This window comes from Eubalaena glacialis, chromosome 6 (genome assembly GCF_028564815.1).
Source record: "Eubalaena glacialis isolate mEubGla1 chromosome 6, mEubGla1.1.hap2.+ XY, whole genome shotgun sequence".
In the NCBI taxonomy this organism is placed as follows: domain Eukaryota; kingdom Metazoa; phylum Chordata; class Mammalia; order Artiodactyla; family Balaenidae; genus Eubalaena; species Eubalaena glacialis.
In genome coordinates, this window is record NC_083721.1 from 12,247,023 (window position 1) to 12,263,473 (window position 16,451).

The following is a 16,451-nucleotide window of genomic DNA, read 5'->3' on the forward strand; positions in this document are numbered from 1 at the left end:
ATTTTAAAGGAATAGAAAATGTGTAAAAGTGGGAAAGCTTGGAAGACCCAAAGGAGAGGGTGGTGCAAGCAAAGGGCATATCAGAGGCCGCGTTGCCACGACAGCTATGGAAACCCAAGGGCTAACCTAAGAGCACCAGAAACCTTAGCGAGTTGAGGACAGATTCTAAACTGAAGGTCAGGAAGGTGTTGAAGATAAGCTCTCCCTACATCACAGTTTGCTGAGGCTAACTGTGGTTTTATCCATATTGGAAATTGCAGTTAATTATGGGGTTTCAAAATTGATTATACCTAGTAGCACAATCTACCAGATTATCTTAGCTCCCTTCACCCACGACCATTAACCATGAACAAGAGCCATGCTCACATTTCCTGTTACCTCTATGGCTTGTTCACAGGGCTGAGCGTATCAGGGCTGCCAGGCTTGGTCAGGTAGATGGATCCAACCTTAACCACCTGGATGCTGGGGACATCTTTGCGACAGAGTGCTGGTGTGTAAAACATATGAAGAGCCTGGTTGTGGACACTGGTCCGACTCCAGGACAAACCTAAGCAAGCCTGCAGAAAAAGATGAAGCTTAAATCCAACCCTTTCTTTTTCTTAGCCCATTTCCACGTTGACTTCTTGTGCTGTTGCCCACAATCCACCCAGACCTGCTCTGCTCCTTGCCAAGTTCAGCTCCTTCCAGAATGTAGCCCTAACCCAACATGGAATGGCAGATCTCAATAACTAGAACATTCCAGAGTGCAGAAGATAGGTGCAAATAGTACACTGTACTAATTAGAATTAAGTTCAGCCGTAAGTAATGGGAAAAAAAACCCATGAAATAATAGAAGACTAAACAAGATAGAGTGTTTCTGTTTAGTTTGAAGGAGTTTAGGGGAGAACATTTGCAAGTAGAAAGATGCTTCACAGTGTCAGGGACCCCTTTTTCCCTGTTGCTCCACTTCAGATGGCCTCAAAGTCATCCTATTGTTCTAAGATGGCTGCAAGAGCTCCAGCCAACACAATCGCATTCCAGCCATGAGGAAGGACAAAAGGGAAGGAGAAGAGCATGCTTTCTTTCTTCAAGGACAGTTCCCAGAAGTTGCTACATTAGCCTAGGTCTCATTAGCCAGAACTTAGTCACATGGTCACACCAAACTACAAAACAGGCTGGGAAATATAGTCCTCAGTGTTGGCAGCCATGTGACCTAAAAATCAGTGATTCCAGTAAGATAGGACAGGGCTGTTCAACCTTGGCACAACTGCTGAGCCTGATGAGCCTTAGGTGCAGAAGCTACCCTGTGCACTGTAGAGCATTTAGCAGCATCCCTGGCCTCTACCTTCTAGATGCCAGCAGCAGCCCCCTATGTGTGATGAACAAAAATGTCTCCAGCCATCGCCTAATGTCCCCTAGGGGCCAAAATCACCCCCAGTTAAGAATCACTGCTCCAGAAGAAGAGAAGGCGAATTAGCCATTTCTGCCACCTCCACTTCACCTTATATCCTGCCCCACTCTCATGCCTTGTCTGTCACTGAAGGCCACCTTTTCACTTTACGTTATTCCTTGATTCTGGTACACTAACCCACCACTTTCAACTCATACTCTGCTTCCTAGACAATATTGAGTACAACACCCCTGAATCAACCCTGACCTAAGATCTCCCAGTTTGGGGAGTAGTCCCTTACCCATGCATAGCAGGACATGGACTTGGAATTACAGTCAGAGAAAAGCAACACAGAGAAACAAGCTTGTTTGAATTCATTATGGAATATTGAACATCCTGAAGAAGATGCAGCCTTTAAAAAGGTCATTGTTGTACATATGTATATATCATAGGTAGCAGGGATTATATTTTTTAAAATATTAAGACACGATCTGTTCCTACTTACTGGGTGACTACCAGCTTATTGAAGCTGAAAGATTCACTGCTTTGCGAAGAGAATGGATACTGCTCAGGAGAGAATTCATCGATTTGTTGGATGCTTCAAACTAAATTTTTCAAGGTCCTTGGTGAGTAGTTGGGGAAAAAGGAAGGCAGTAGACTTGAAAGCCAAGTTTTCAAAAGAGAAAGAAAAAAGATTTCTTAGAATTTCCAAAGCTGCATTTTATATATCAAGAACTAAAGCTTTGAGGACTTCCCTGGCTGTCCAGTGGTTAAGACTCTGCACTTCCAATGTGTGGGGCATGGGTTCGATCCCTGGTCAGGAAACTAAGATCCCACATGCTGCTTGGTGCAGCCAAAAAAAATTAAAAATAAAAAATAATGCTGCAGAAAAAAAAAGACAGCCAAGTTAAAAAAAAAAGAACTAAAGCTTTGAGGAAAGGCCACAGGGTAAGTCACAGTGTGTAGGCTATGACATGAGGGGAGCTCGCAGCCCATAGGAAGAAGACAGGCCCTTCCAGGGCCCTGGGAAGGAACCTGGAAAGAATTCCGAGGGGATGAGAGAAGGAGCCTCAAGAAGCACTTGGCACCCATATCCTGCTGAGTGCTGGGCAGCCAAGAGACAGGCAATGGCAGGAGCCCTGGACAGACCCAGTGGAACCTGGGTACCTTCGGAGAAAGGAGAGTCTGGGGGCAACATGATTCCCAGGCAGGAGATTAGCAGGGTTTGAGGAAGGAAGTGCAAAAGTGAGGACCTGAGCTAATCCTTCACACCCACCCCTGAGCGTGGCACGTGAGGAAGACATTCAGGAGCCGCACATATCCCTTTGGGCTTGCAGAAGTGCCAAGAGTATCTATGGGAACAAAGAGAGTTGAGACAAGGACAGGGAGGCTTTGGATTGTAGGAATCTTTGAAGCAGGGACTTTCCCACGGACCACAGACTTTAGCAGCAAGAGCCAGCCAGCAGGCACCCAAGATGGTAATAGACACAGCTCTGTAGACTCAGCGGAAATGCCCATGAGCAGGAGGGATGATCTGGAACTTAGAGAAGGCCAAAGAGCAGATGCCACCAGTCCTCTGCCGTGAGACAGGAAGCCATCTCTGACCATCAGTTACCCCTTTGGGAAAGGAGGGGGGAAAGGGAAGTAGGGAGAAATCCTGGAAAAACTGATTATTTACCTGAAAGACACTGAGTAGTCAAAAGAAGCTATTTAAACCTGAAATTATCAAATGATAATTTAAGTTATTGTATTAGCTCGAGCTGCCGTAACAAATAACCAGAGACTGGGTGGCTTAAACAACAGAAATTTATTGTCTCACAGTTCTGGAGGCTGGGAAATCCAAGATCAAAGTGCTGGAAAGGTAGGTTTCATTCTGAGGCCTCTTCTCTTCGCATATAGATGGCGCCATCTTGCTATGTGCTCACATGACCTCTTTGTGCGTTTGAGGGGAGAAGCTGTCTGGTGTCTCTTCCTATAAAGACATCAGTCCAATCAGATCAAGGCGCCATCCTTATGACTTCACTTAACCTTAATACTTTCTTAGTCCAAATACAGTCACCCTGGAGGTCAAGGCTTTGACATATGAACTGGGCTGGGCAGGGGGTTGGGTGGGGGGGGATGGAGGGTGGGGGGGGGATGGAGGGTGGGGGGGGGATGGAGGGTGGGGGGGAAGGGACACAAACAGTCAGTCCATAACAGGTAGCAAATTTAAGTGCTTTTTTCTACCCAGTTGGATAAGGGGCTCAAGATCAAGTTTATTTCCATTATAGTGGTGAACTAAGTTTCTCTGTTCACATCTACATGTGTGACCTGCAAAAACATGTAAATATCTAAGTGTATACAGTTCAAATATAAGCCACTTGAGGATTTATACAAAATGTTAGCATTGGGTATCATTTGGAAATGGCGTTTTGGGTGATTTGTATTTTATTCTTTTCACATACTTATATTTCCATATTTAACCTGCATTTCTTTTATAATAAGAAAAAACACACATAACACTAAAAAATAGTCACTATCATCCAACCATCAAGATTTTGTACAAAAATGATAAGCATGATGATATTTAATCCTGGAAAGATCTGGGGAAATGAGTACTTTCATTCCTTGCTGGTAGAAACATGAATTATTCCAGTCTTTCTGAACGGCCATGTGGTAATATGTATGAAAAGCCTTAAAATGTGTATCTGCTCTGACTTAGCAATTCCACTTCTAGAAATTTGTTCTTTAAAGATTTATTTTAGGGAACCTAAGAACATGCATAGAGACTTATACAAGGATTTTGTGGCAGCTTTATTAGCAAAACCCTAATAAAATAATTGGACCCAAGTGTCCAATTATAGGTAACTGAAGAAAAAAATTAGGATATTCTATACTATGGAATATTATGCATCCTTTAAAACTCAAGTTGTAGAAGCATATTTGTGTTTACGGTATATTGCTAACTGAAAAACTAAGCTACAAACCTGCAGGTTTAGTATTACTTCATTAGCCACAATATTAATGCAAAACAAAATATCCCAGAACTCAGTGGCTTACCACAGACAGTTACTCTCATGCTCACAGTGGGCAGGTTGTCTGAGGTTAGGCTGATCTGGGCTGGGCTCTGCTGGGTGGCTCTTGTTCAGGCTGGGGCAGCAGAATGGGCTCCCAGCTGCAGGTGGGGTCAGGCCTATTTTCGTTGTCTCTCATCCCTCCAGGACAGCAGCTCCCAGGGGCACATTCTCAGAGTGGAACAAGCCCCACCCATAACCAAATTTAAAGCCTCTGCTCATTTACATCCACCAGCATTCCATGACCGCAGCAAGTCCACGGCCAAGCCTTGTACCAATAACTTGGGAAACTATAATACTTGGTGCTGCCACAAGTGAGAGGAATGGCCAGGTGGCATGGCAAAGGGCACGGGTATGTGGAGGGGGGTAGAATTGCAAATAAGATTGCCATCTTCCACCTCTGACACTTTTTTAAAAATAATTAACATGCAATATCTACCTCTCTATTATCTATTTATGAAAGAATCTTTTTCAATAAGAAATGGGTTTTGCATTGAGTGACAGAAATCTTGACTATGACCTAAAAAGTAAAATGATAAGTTTTCTAATGGAACAAGAAGACCAGAGGCAGGTAGACCAACAATGTCATCAAAGAGGGAGGCTCTTCTGTCACCCTGACCAACCATCCTCAGCATGTGGCCTTCATCCTTAAGTCACAAGATGCCTGAGGCCCTGCAGGTATGTGTGTGCCCCTCCCCAAACCTTGAATTTTTCAGAAGTGTTGATTTTGTTTACATGGATTAATATGGACTTGGTCTCTACCTTGGTGGGTACAAAGAGCTGCTGAGGATTGCAGTTTTCCTTTTTTCCTCTTTTGCAAAGAAATACCAGGCTTCCGGGATTAATAATAAGAACTGTTGATTTACACATTGCCTGGAGTCACCCAACATTTTACCCAAATCTGATGTCAGTTTCTCTGAAGAGATTACCCAACCCACTTGCTTCCCCCTGTAGCCACATCAGCAACTGCAATTTAATACTCGTGGTTATCGCAGGGTTCAGCCATAAGCAGTCCTTCCTTAGAAACAAAACAAAACAAAAGGATACCTCCAATATGTTTGTAATTTTATTCTTTGCTGGGAAGGGCCTAGTAAAATGCCTCCTGTGGCATAGCTGGAACAGAAGAGAAACCCATCAAAGGGGGGAGAGGCCAAGGGGGCCAAGGCCAGACACAATTAACTTCAGCCACTGGGGCTTTCAAGTTAAGGAAGCTGATTGTAGCAAATGTCTCCTTGCAGAACGCCAACTTATTTAGAGATCCACTAGGGACCCGGAGCGTGGGGAGGCCGTCCCAGAGGCTGGAAACTCTTGCCTTGACTTGAATTTAGAAATAAGTTCAATGAGTTTCTACCCCAATGAGAATCATTAGTCCCTGGTTTACTTTTTAAGAGAAAGTTTAAGCCATCCAGGAACAAAAAGTCATAGGATAGAGGCTTCACAGTTTATTTTTAATGCTTATAACCTAAGGGCAGGAAAGGACTGTTTTCATTTTCTATGACTTGACTAATGTAAGAGGCAATCCTCCTGGAATATACACTTCTCTCTCTTTCTCTCTTGGCCTCTCTCTCTTTCTACTGTACTGACAGTACTCCTTGATAATGTCAAATGCCCACATCTTAAGTCTACTGCCCTTTGAATTTTGACAAATGGGCACACATATAGCTACCCACAATAGAAGATAGAGAAACTTTCCATCATTCCAGAAAATTCCTCTGTGCCTCTTTCCAGTCACCCAGCACTGTTCTAATTTCTATCACCATAAGTTAGTTTTGCCTGTTCTTCAACTTCATATTAATAGAATCATAAAGTATGTATTCTTTTGTGTTTGGCTTCTTGTGCTCAATATAATGTTTTTGATTCATCCATGATGTTGCCTGCATCAAGAGTTTGTTTCTTTTGATTGATGAGTAGTATTCCATTGTAAAAATATACCATAATTTGTTTATCTATTCTCTTGCTGATGTTCCCAGTTATTATGAATAAAGCTATCATGAAAGTTTTGGACACATCTTTTTGAGGAATATGTTTTCATTTCACTTGGGTATGTACCTAGAAGTGGATTTTCTGCTCATAAGTTAGATAACATGTTGAACTAAAATTTTACTATTTTATGTTTTCACCAACAATGTATGGTTGCCAACACTTGGTATTGTCAGTCTTGTAATTTTAGACATTCTGATGCGTGTGTTGCAGTATTTCATTGTGGTTTTAATTTGCATTCCCCTGTTGCCTTATGATGTTGAACAACTTTTCATGTATTGATATTTCTTGGCTTTTCAGGTATCTTCCTTTGAAAGTGCTTGTTAAAGATTTTTGTCCATTTTTTATTAATTGGGCTTTTTATTATTGATTTGTAGGAATTCTTTATATATTCTAGATGAAGTCTTTTTCAAATAAATTCTTCTTGACTATTTCATCCCAATCTGTAGCTTGACTTTTCACTTTCTTAATGATGTTTCTTTTGATGAGAAGTATTTAATTTTGATAAAGTCCAATGTATGAATGTTTGCTTTTATTGGTAGTGTCTTTTATGGCTTTCTAAGAAATCTTCCCCTGCCCCAAATAGTGAAGATATTTACGTATGTTTTCCACTTCAAATTAATTTATATGTATAGTGTGAGGTAGGAGTCAAGCTTAATTTTCTTCCTGTGCCAATATCTAGTTTTTCCACCATGTTTTCCTGATATTTACTGACATGTGACTTATTTGCCTTTCTACATTGAATTGCTTTGACATTTTTGACAAAAAGCAATTGACCATGCATCTATATGTTGCCCAATAACCACTGTAGATCTATTTCTGGACTCTTTATCCTGTTCTATTGATCTATTTTTTACCTTATACCAATAGTACACTATCTTGATTACTATAGCTTTTTAGTAAGTCTTGAAATCAGCTAGCATAACTCCTCCAACTTTGTTCTTCTTTTTCATGATTGTTCTGACTATTTAAGATCCTTTGCATAAATATTTTAGAATCAGCTTATTCATTTCTACAAAAATCTCTGCTGGGATTTAGGTTGGGATTGCATTAACTGGATAGATAAATTTGAGGAAAGCTGACATCTTAACATACTAAATCTTCCAGTTCATGAACACGGCATATCTCTGCATTTATTTAAGACTTCTCTAATTTGTCTCAGCAATATTTTATAAATTTCTGTGTAGAGACCTTGCATATCTTTCATTAAACTTAAATTTATTCTTAGTATTTGATTCTTAGGTTACTTTCAGTAGTGTATTTTAATTTTATTTTCCCATCATTTGTTGCCTGTATAGAGACATACAATTTAATCTTTATACATTGGTCTCTTACCCTGCAACTTTACTAAATTCACTAAAAAATTCTAGTAGTTTGTAGATTCCTTTGGATGTTTCATGTACACAGTGATGTCAACTGCGAATAAAGACAGTTTTCCTTCTTTCTTTCTCATCTTTATGCCTTTTATTTCTGTCCTTGACTTATTGCACTGGCTAGGCCCTCTACTGAATTGTAGAATAGAAGTGATAAGAGTGAATATCCTTGCCTTGACTGTAGAGGAAAAGCATCTAATATTTTACCATTAAGTGTGATGTTAGTTCTAAGTGTTCAATAGATACCCCTTATTAGAGAGGAGGTTTCTTTCCCTGATTTTCTACTTTGCTGAGAGCTTTTGGTTTTTGTTGTTGTTTGTTTTTTTTTTTTTAATACAGAATGGGTGTTGAATTTTATCAAATGTTTCCTCAGCATTTATTAGTACGGTCACAAGGTTTTTATTCTTTATGACATTGATTTTTTAATGTTCAACAAATACTCACACTTTGGATAAACCTCACTTTGTCAAGATATATTCTTCTTTTAATACATTGCTGTATTCTATTTGCTAATATTTTGTTTGTGATTTTGGTTAAGTTCATAAACTACTCTAATCTGAACAATAATCTGTCCTCATTCTGTCAAAATGAAGGTCTCCACAGTCCCAACTCAATAGCTCCACTGTTGCCAAACAAGTGTTTCATGAATCAGTGATTTTTTTAAATTTCTTATTTTTATCCTTCTGTATGAAAAGTTAAAAAGTAAAACTGAATGAAATTTACCATGGCACAAATACAAATGTGTAGATTGTAGAAACTTTCTGTGAAATCGGAATCATATAAAAGCTATAACAAAAACCAATTCTATTTCTGTGAATGTAAGAATGCTCTAAAAAAATAAAGGTTAAGAAAAAAATAGAAATGTCAAAAACAAACAGAAAAACAATTCTATTTGATATAGAAAAGTAAGAGCAAAACCAAATCCTATAATCTCTGTAACTGAGTGAATATTAAGGAGCCTGGCTCTCTATTCCTTGCAATGATGCTTGTCTTCATCAATTTATTATCAATACATAAATCCTAAAATGAACATTTTTAATCCTGGGATTAAGAATTGTCCTTTTATAACCTGGGAACCAAAATTATCTATGAAATGTGTGACATGAATTTGAGGAAAAGAGGAAAGAAGAACCCCTGTCTCACATCACTGGCATCTCATCACCCCTAATTCCCATCCCATTTCCAGCCCCACCCAAGTCCTTTGGTCTCTGAGTTAACACAGTGACCTGCTGTGTGCAAAGGTGGACTCAGCTCAGGCCTTTTTTCTGAGCTAAAGTGGGGTCCCATGTCCCATATCCCACGTCAGGGGATCCCAGCTGCACCAGGCCCTAACAACCATCCCCTTAGAGTCTCTTTTCCCAGCATGCCCTTCCCCTAGGTTTGCATCAGGAGGAGAATTAGGTAAAGGTCCCTTCTCACTCAGTCCCAAAGTAACCTGCCTCAGGAAACTAACTTTTCCAAACTGACTGAGCAGGAGATGCTGGGACAGGATGCTTTGGTTCTGCAACCAAAACCTCTCCTCTCCTCCAGCTTGGCTTGGAGTGGCACCTGCTCTCAGGTAACCTATGTCCAAAGCCCATTGCCCCATACCCCTCCAGCCAAGCCCTCTGGCATGCTTGCCCACGGGTTCTGTGGGTGGAGAGGGCGGCCTCTGTGGCTGAGCCGTCCCCACTGCTGGTTCCAACAACCTTTCCTGACCATCAGTTCTGAGATATTCCTGATTCCTTCCAATAAACCACCTCCACCACACATGCCCCTTTGGTTTTCCTTACAGTCCTTGAGTTGGTTTTGGGCGCTTGCAACCAGAATAACCTTGACTGGGTCAGGGGACGCCAACGTGTGGGGGAAATGGAAGTGTCACAAGAGCCCTGCATGAAACAGGGCACAGCAAAGCAGGAGGACTTACCAAATTAGAATGGGATGGCAAATCAGGATCTCATGGCCAAGGTGACCCAACCAGTGGTGCAGGGGCAGGGGAAACATCTTCAGAGTGGAGAGCTGGAGGAGGGTGCCCTTGAAAACACAGCTTTAAACCATGCAGTGTGGCTGGAGAGTGTTGGTCCCCTGTATGACACCTGAAGGGTAACATGAAAGATATGTGTTTCCAGGTGAATTGGGGCAACAGTAACCAAATAACGAAGTCCTAAGCACAGTACTTCCAAATGCAGAGTAAAGAGAGGTTTGAGGGTCACCCAAAGCTTATTCCAACCCACATGGATGCAAATGCCAGCAGGACCCACCAACTGCAGCTTTCACATATGATTATTACTATAGCTCTCTCCATTCATTCTCATGCCAGGCAGAGTCCTAGGTGCTGAAAACATAGCAGTCAATCAGACAAGGGTCCCAGTCCTCAGGGAGTTTGAATTCTATTTACTGAGCATCTACAGTCGGCTAAGCACTTCACATGCACTCGTTCATTCAATCCTCAGAGCAACCCCATGAGGTAGGTACTGTAACAAGCTGCACTGTACACTTGACGAAACGAGGCTCAGAGAGATGAGGAAACCAACCCAAGGATGCACAGCCGGTGAATGGCCGAAGTAGGTCTGAGTGGGAAGCCTGGCACCAGGGTCCGAGTTCTAGACTTCCATCCAGGTAGAAGTGGCAATCAAGGCTTCTTCCCCCTTCTCCCTCACATGCACATATTATTAAGTTGGAAACCCTTCCAGGCACTGGGATAAAATGAGAAAGGAATCCTCAGTCTGGTAAGAGGTACAGCTGTGCTTGTTCTTGACAAAGAGAGCTCTAAAGAAGGAACCATTTATGGCCAGAATGTGGGTTCAGGAACAAGCATGCTAGAGAGGAAACCTCAAAGACAGAGGCGGAGAGAGGGGAAGGAGCAGGGAGCCTGGGGGGAAGACAAGAGGTCCTGGGTGGCTCTGAGACCAAACCCTGGAGGTGATGGAGATGCAGGGAGAGGCAGGGTGTGATGAAAGGCAGTCGTCAGGAAGTGGGTGGGAGGGAGTGTCAGGATGTCCTGTGCCTCGCACCATGTCTGTGACCTCAGAGCAAGGAAAGGAGAGAGGAAGTGAGGAGGGAGGAAGGGAAGGGGAAGAAGAAGTTGAAAAACCAAGGTGGTTCAGGTTATGAAAGACTTGCAGGGTTCTAGTAAAAAGTGTGCACTTTTTGTTGTCAATGGGCAGTCATTAATGGTTTAATCAAGGAAGTGATAAGCAGTACTCAACCGAATCTGCTTTTCTGTATTAGATGATAGATAGATAGAGATAGATAATAGATACCTAGGTGATTGATTGATAGATACTTAGATAGATACCTAGATGATTGATTGATTGATAATTGATAGATGATAGATAATAGATAGATACATAAATAAATACATAGATGATCGATCGATTGATAGATAATAGATAGATGATAGATAGATGAGAGAGAGAAAGGCAGAGGTAGAGAAAGATGCAGAAGGAGACTGGATGAGAATGGAGATAGGCTGAAGATGGGATAGGGATGAGACTAGGGATGTGCTTTTCCCCCTGGGGGGTGGAGGTATAGAAGGCACTAGGGGTGGATAGAAGACAGGATTATTTGTTACATTTCTCCTACTCCCAGCGCTCTGCACAGGCTGGAGACCGGGCGACAGAGGATGCAGGAGGCAAGCGCTGGTCTGAAAGAGCAGCCACTTCCCCTGACCAATGCCCAACACCCAGGCTTGGATCACCGACTGGAGCCGCTGGGAACTGGAACTCATCCCTGCTGGAAAAGCCCCTGCCTGAAAACTTAGGGGGTTTGTTTTCCTGTTTGGACTTAGCAGCCTTCTCCACATTGGCCTCCGTCTCCAGTCCTCATGGTGACTGCCTGTCGGGTCTAAGGGTTATTAGGAGGGGACAAATCCACAGGTAGCGGCCACCTTGCCCGCCGTGGCAGCCTCGCAAAGCCAGGCTCCCGCTGCGAAGGGCCAAGCCACCCTGGGAGGGAAATGACCAAGGTCAAGGTTGGGGACACAGCATCTGCAGCAAAGCATTTGCCCCATTCTCCTCCTGTGGTCATTGTTACTTTCCACTGACCAGCTGCCTGCAGGCTCCGGGTAGAGACAGAATGTGTAACACAGCCGCCATTCAGTGGAGATTAATGCCTGAAATGAGCCACACCTCTGAACAATTGCTTCCTAGAAGAGGGACAGCGCTGAATGGCCAGGGAGCCCCATTGATGACTGTTATGAAAGAGGTAAAGGCCCGCGTAGGGGGAAAGAAAAGTTTCACACCGCCCCTCAAACCTAGCTCCGATTCTTCCTCCTCGCCCTTCTTTTCCCTTCTGACTGCCCATTTGGCCCATGTTGCCCTAATCCAGACTCGTTCTTTTATGTACGGGGACTTGGGCAGCCAGCTGAAAATTCACGGATTTGCTACTGTAAGTCATATCACTGCGGCTGCGTGCCGATCGCATTAGTACTATTATCTGCGCAACTTTCCGACTTGACAATTAGTTACTATCATTCACACTGTGCAATCAGCTGTTAAATCCTCATTTATGCTCATTTGAATATGAATGTGCCGTTCAATAACATGTTAGATTGCCATGTTTACAAATATACTCCAGGTATTTAGAAATTTAGATGATGCAAAACATACTGTTTAAGCCGTGCTCGGTGCCAGTTTAAATAACTTAAGCCTATTTATCAGTCACTTAGCAATTCTTTTCACATACTTCTGTTTTCCTGGGTCCTACCCTTCTCAACCAAAACTAAAATATGCTCTCTTTTTGTTTGTTTGCTTTGTTGCTGTATTAAACTAATAATCTTCAAGATGGGACTTAATTAGCAGTCACCTCTGCAGTGGGTCTTCCTTTCTAATTCCAGCTGATCTAATTCCTGCCTCTTTTAGAGGCAGATGAAACAGTAAACGGGAAAAAGAAAAAACAAAAGATCTCTGCCGCTGCAAGGTTAAATATCAAGTCTTTGAAAGCAAATGATTTGTATGTAGCACAAAGGGGAGGGAAGAGCAAATTTCTGAATGAAGGTAAAACCTAAGAGAAAAGATACACTTGACCGTAAACTCTTGGAAGGGAAACAGTGTATACTCAGAGCAGGGCTGCTCAAACTTTAATGTGCCTTGGAGGCACCTGGGGATTCCCTAGGACTTGCAGAGCTGGTTCAGTAAGTAGAGCTGGGGCAAGACACCTAACCGTCTCCCAGGGGCTACTGATGCTCCTACGAGACCAGGTACCACAGCGGGCAGCAAGGCTCTAAAACATAAATCATACATCCACCTTCAACTATTATCCTTACAATAAGAACACACATTAGGAGATTTAAGGACCAAGCTTGACAATTCCACTCTGGTATAACCAAAAGAATTGAAAGCAGAGTCTTGAAGAAATATACGTACACCCATGTTCACAGTAGCATTATTTCACAATAGCCAAGACATGGAAGCAACCCAAGTGTCCATCCCTGGATGACCTGATAAATAGAATGTGATATATAAATGTAATGGAATGTTATTCAGTCTTAAAAAGGAAGGAAATTCTGGGACAGGCTGCAACATGAAAGAACCTTGAGGACATTATGCTAAGTGAAATAAGCCAGACACCAAAGAACACATATTGTATGATTCCACTTAGATGAAGTATCTAGAATAGTCAAACTCATAGAAACAGAAAGAATGGTGGTTGCCAGGGGCTGGAGGGAAGAGGAAATGGGGAGTTGTTTAATGGATACAGAGTTTCGGTTTTGCAAAATGAAAAAGTTCTGGGGATTGGCTGCATGACAATGTGAGTAGGCTCGACAATAACTGAACTACGCACTTAAACATGGTTAAGATGGTAAATTTTATGTTATGTGCATTTTACCACAATTTTTTTAATGTTTTTAATAAATTGGAAAAAAATCTTGGTTTTAGAAACATTGTAAAAAAAAATTCTTTTTCTACCAAGAAAGCCATATTTCAGCTAACTCTTATTCAATTCTTCAATGGGCTGGTCAGCTATCACCAGTCCTGATACCAGCCAAAAAAGGATTAATCAATTTTTCTTCCACACTCCCATGTCCTCTGGTCAAAACTCTATTTCAGTAATTATTGCATTCTGATCAACGTTCAAATTCTGTGTGTCTCCACCTCACTCTCTTGAATGTGAGGTTTTGAAGGCGATGGTTTGCCCTACAGCTATTTGGTAGATGCTGCTGGAGGCCGAACCCTCAGGCACTTCTCCTCTCCTGCTTCCTGACACAATCCCCATTTTACTCCGGTGTCTCCCCTTCTCCAATCTGTCCACGTGCTTCCGAGGAGGCTGGGCCCCTAGTGCGTGGGCCATGAGGAGTCCAAGTCAATCATGATGGCGCCATTCCCCTTGTCAATGATTGGTTCCAACATAGTCATGGGCCAATTTTGTGGTCAATGAGATAGGAGGGGGTTCTGCTGAGGAGCTTCAGGAAAAGATTTCCTTGCTTTTTTATTTTTTTTAAAAAAAGACACATTTATTCAGCTTCATGATCAGACTATTACATTTAGCAATCAGCAGCATGGGTGCAAAAAAAAAAAAATCTACATTAAAACCCTTTGTTGGAATGCTTTATACTTTCCACAGAACAGAAACTAAAATAATCTGTTATACAATTGGTCACAAATACAGTCCTCCAGGTTTTTTTGCCCATGCACATGAGTTTTGTCTAAAACATGTCTTCTTTGTAGCAGCCAAGCCCTGCCACCACTGTGCTGGGCTGAGTTCACAAATTTGTTGTAGCCTGGAGCTTCCCTGTTACTTCTCCGGGTCTCCTCTCCTGCTAAGCTTTGTTTCCCGGCAGTAATTAAAATCTTCTGCCCCCGCCATAGCTCCTGCTGCTGCTGGAACCACCACAGCCACCCTGTTTTCGTGGTTTGGCAAAGTATTGGCCTCCACCACCACAGGGGCCAGCACTTCTGCCTCCAAAGTTTCCTCCTTTCATGGGTCCAAAATTTGAAGATTGATTGTTGTAACTGCCAAAATCATTGTAGCTTCCGCCACCTCCAAAATGGCTTCCATCATTACCGAATCCATTATAGCCGTCCCCACTGCCACCATATCCCCCACCACCGCGGCTGCCACCAAAGGCATCTCGACCACTGAAGTCTCCTCCACGACCAAAGCTGTCATTCCCACCAAAACCACCTCCAAGACCACCACCAAAGTTTCCAGAACCACTTCGACCTCTTTGGCTGGATGAAGCACTGTCATCTCTTGCTTAGGTAGGGCTTTCCTTTCTTCACAGTTGAGGCAATTCACAGTGTGGTATTTCTGAATGACAATCTTGTCTACGGAGTCATGGTCATCAAAAGTTTGGAAAGCAAAGCCTCTCCTTTTGCCACTGCCTCCATCAGTCATGAATTCAGTCACTTCAGTTTTCCCATACTGTTCAAAATAATCTCTTAGGTGATGTTCTTCAGTGTCTTCTTTAACGTCACCACCAAAAATCTTTTTTACAGGTAAATGGGCACCAGGTCTTTGAGAATCTTCTCTTGAGGCGGCCCTCTTTGGTTCCACCACTCTCCCTGCATCCATGGCCGCATCCACCTCCTCCACAGTGGCGTATGTGACAAACCCGAAGCCTCTGCAGCGCTTGGTGCTTGGATCCCTCATTACCACACAATCTGTGAGCGCTCCCCTTTGCTCAGAATGGCTCCTCAGACTCTCATTGGTTGTTTCAAAGCTCAAACCTCCGATGAAGAGCTTCCACAGCTGTTTGGGCTCTTTGGGACACTCTGACTCGGACATGACGGCAGTGGAGGGGGGAAATGTCAACGATACTTACTCAGCAGCATCCATGGGCAGAAAGCCCATCTACCGAACATACCTGGATTTCCTTGCTTTTAAAAGAAGACACAAGGAAGAGATTGTTCCTCTGCTTAGGAGGGATGTGGTCCGCCCGAATGAGACACAGGGGATGAAAGCCGCTCTCTTGACACCAGTCTGAGGGTTAAGCCAGCACCAGAAAGGGGCAGAGGCAAAGGAATCCCGAAAGACAGAGAAAGAGCCAGAGCCACGCTGCCTTTGGATCCCTCACCATATAAAATAATAGAGTGCTTCATGGTTTAAGCTGGCTGAGTAGGAGTTTTCTGTCTCTTGCCTCCAAAACCACCTTAACCAACACCAGTACCTTGCAGACAGGAGATACTCTGAAGTTTGCTGGATGAATTAAAGTAGGAAGACGGGGCTGGTTCATTGCCCTCAGAGGACTCCTTAGGCAGCATGACTGTCTCCCATGCTAAGCAACCTCATACACGAAAAGATTTTTCCAGCTAGAAAGATACAGGGTCTTTTTGTTTGTTTGCTTGCTTGTTCTATTAAAGGATTCTTCATGGGCTACTTTTCCTGGAAAACATTTAAAATGTCTTTTAATTTTACCTTTTGACAGCCTGTGTGTTACAGAGCAAAGTTCAGGAATAGGTCATCACAATGGCAGGTGTTTATTGAGTACGTATTATATGCCAGACATTATTACGCTGTTGTCATCTACACAACGGCCCTCGGCTTGATACTGGTATCACCCTCCTTTTACAAATAAAGAAACAGAGGCACAGAAAATTTAATTCCCTTGCCCAAGGCTAGCAACTGGGATTTGAACCTGAACAGTTGGCTCCTACATTATGCTGTGTAGGTACACTTTGGCTAGGTGCACTGTGGCACTCCTTAGTTCAGATAACTGCAATCCATTCCCTAGAGGGTGGTCAGAAAAATCTTTAA

The 16,451-nt window shown here is 42.8% G+C and overlaps 1 pseudogene; it reads right to left on the reverse strand.

The window, feature by feature from the left end:
- Positions 1-14,538: 14,538 nt before the first annotated feature.
- On the reverse strand, positions 14,539-15,482 carry LOC133093153 (heterogeneous nuclear ribonucleoprotein A1-like; annotated as a pseudogene).
- Positions 15,483-16,451: the final 969 nt, after the last annotated feature.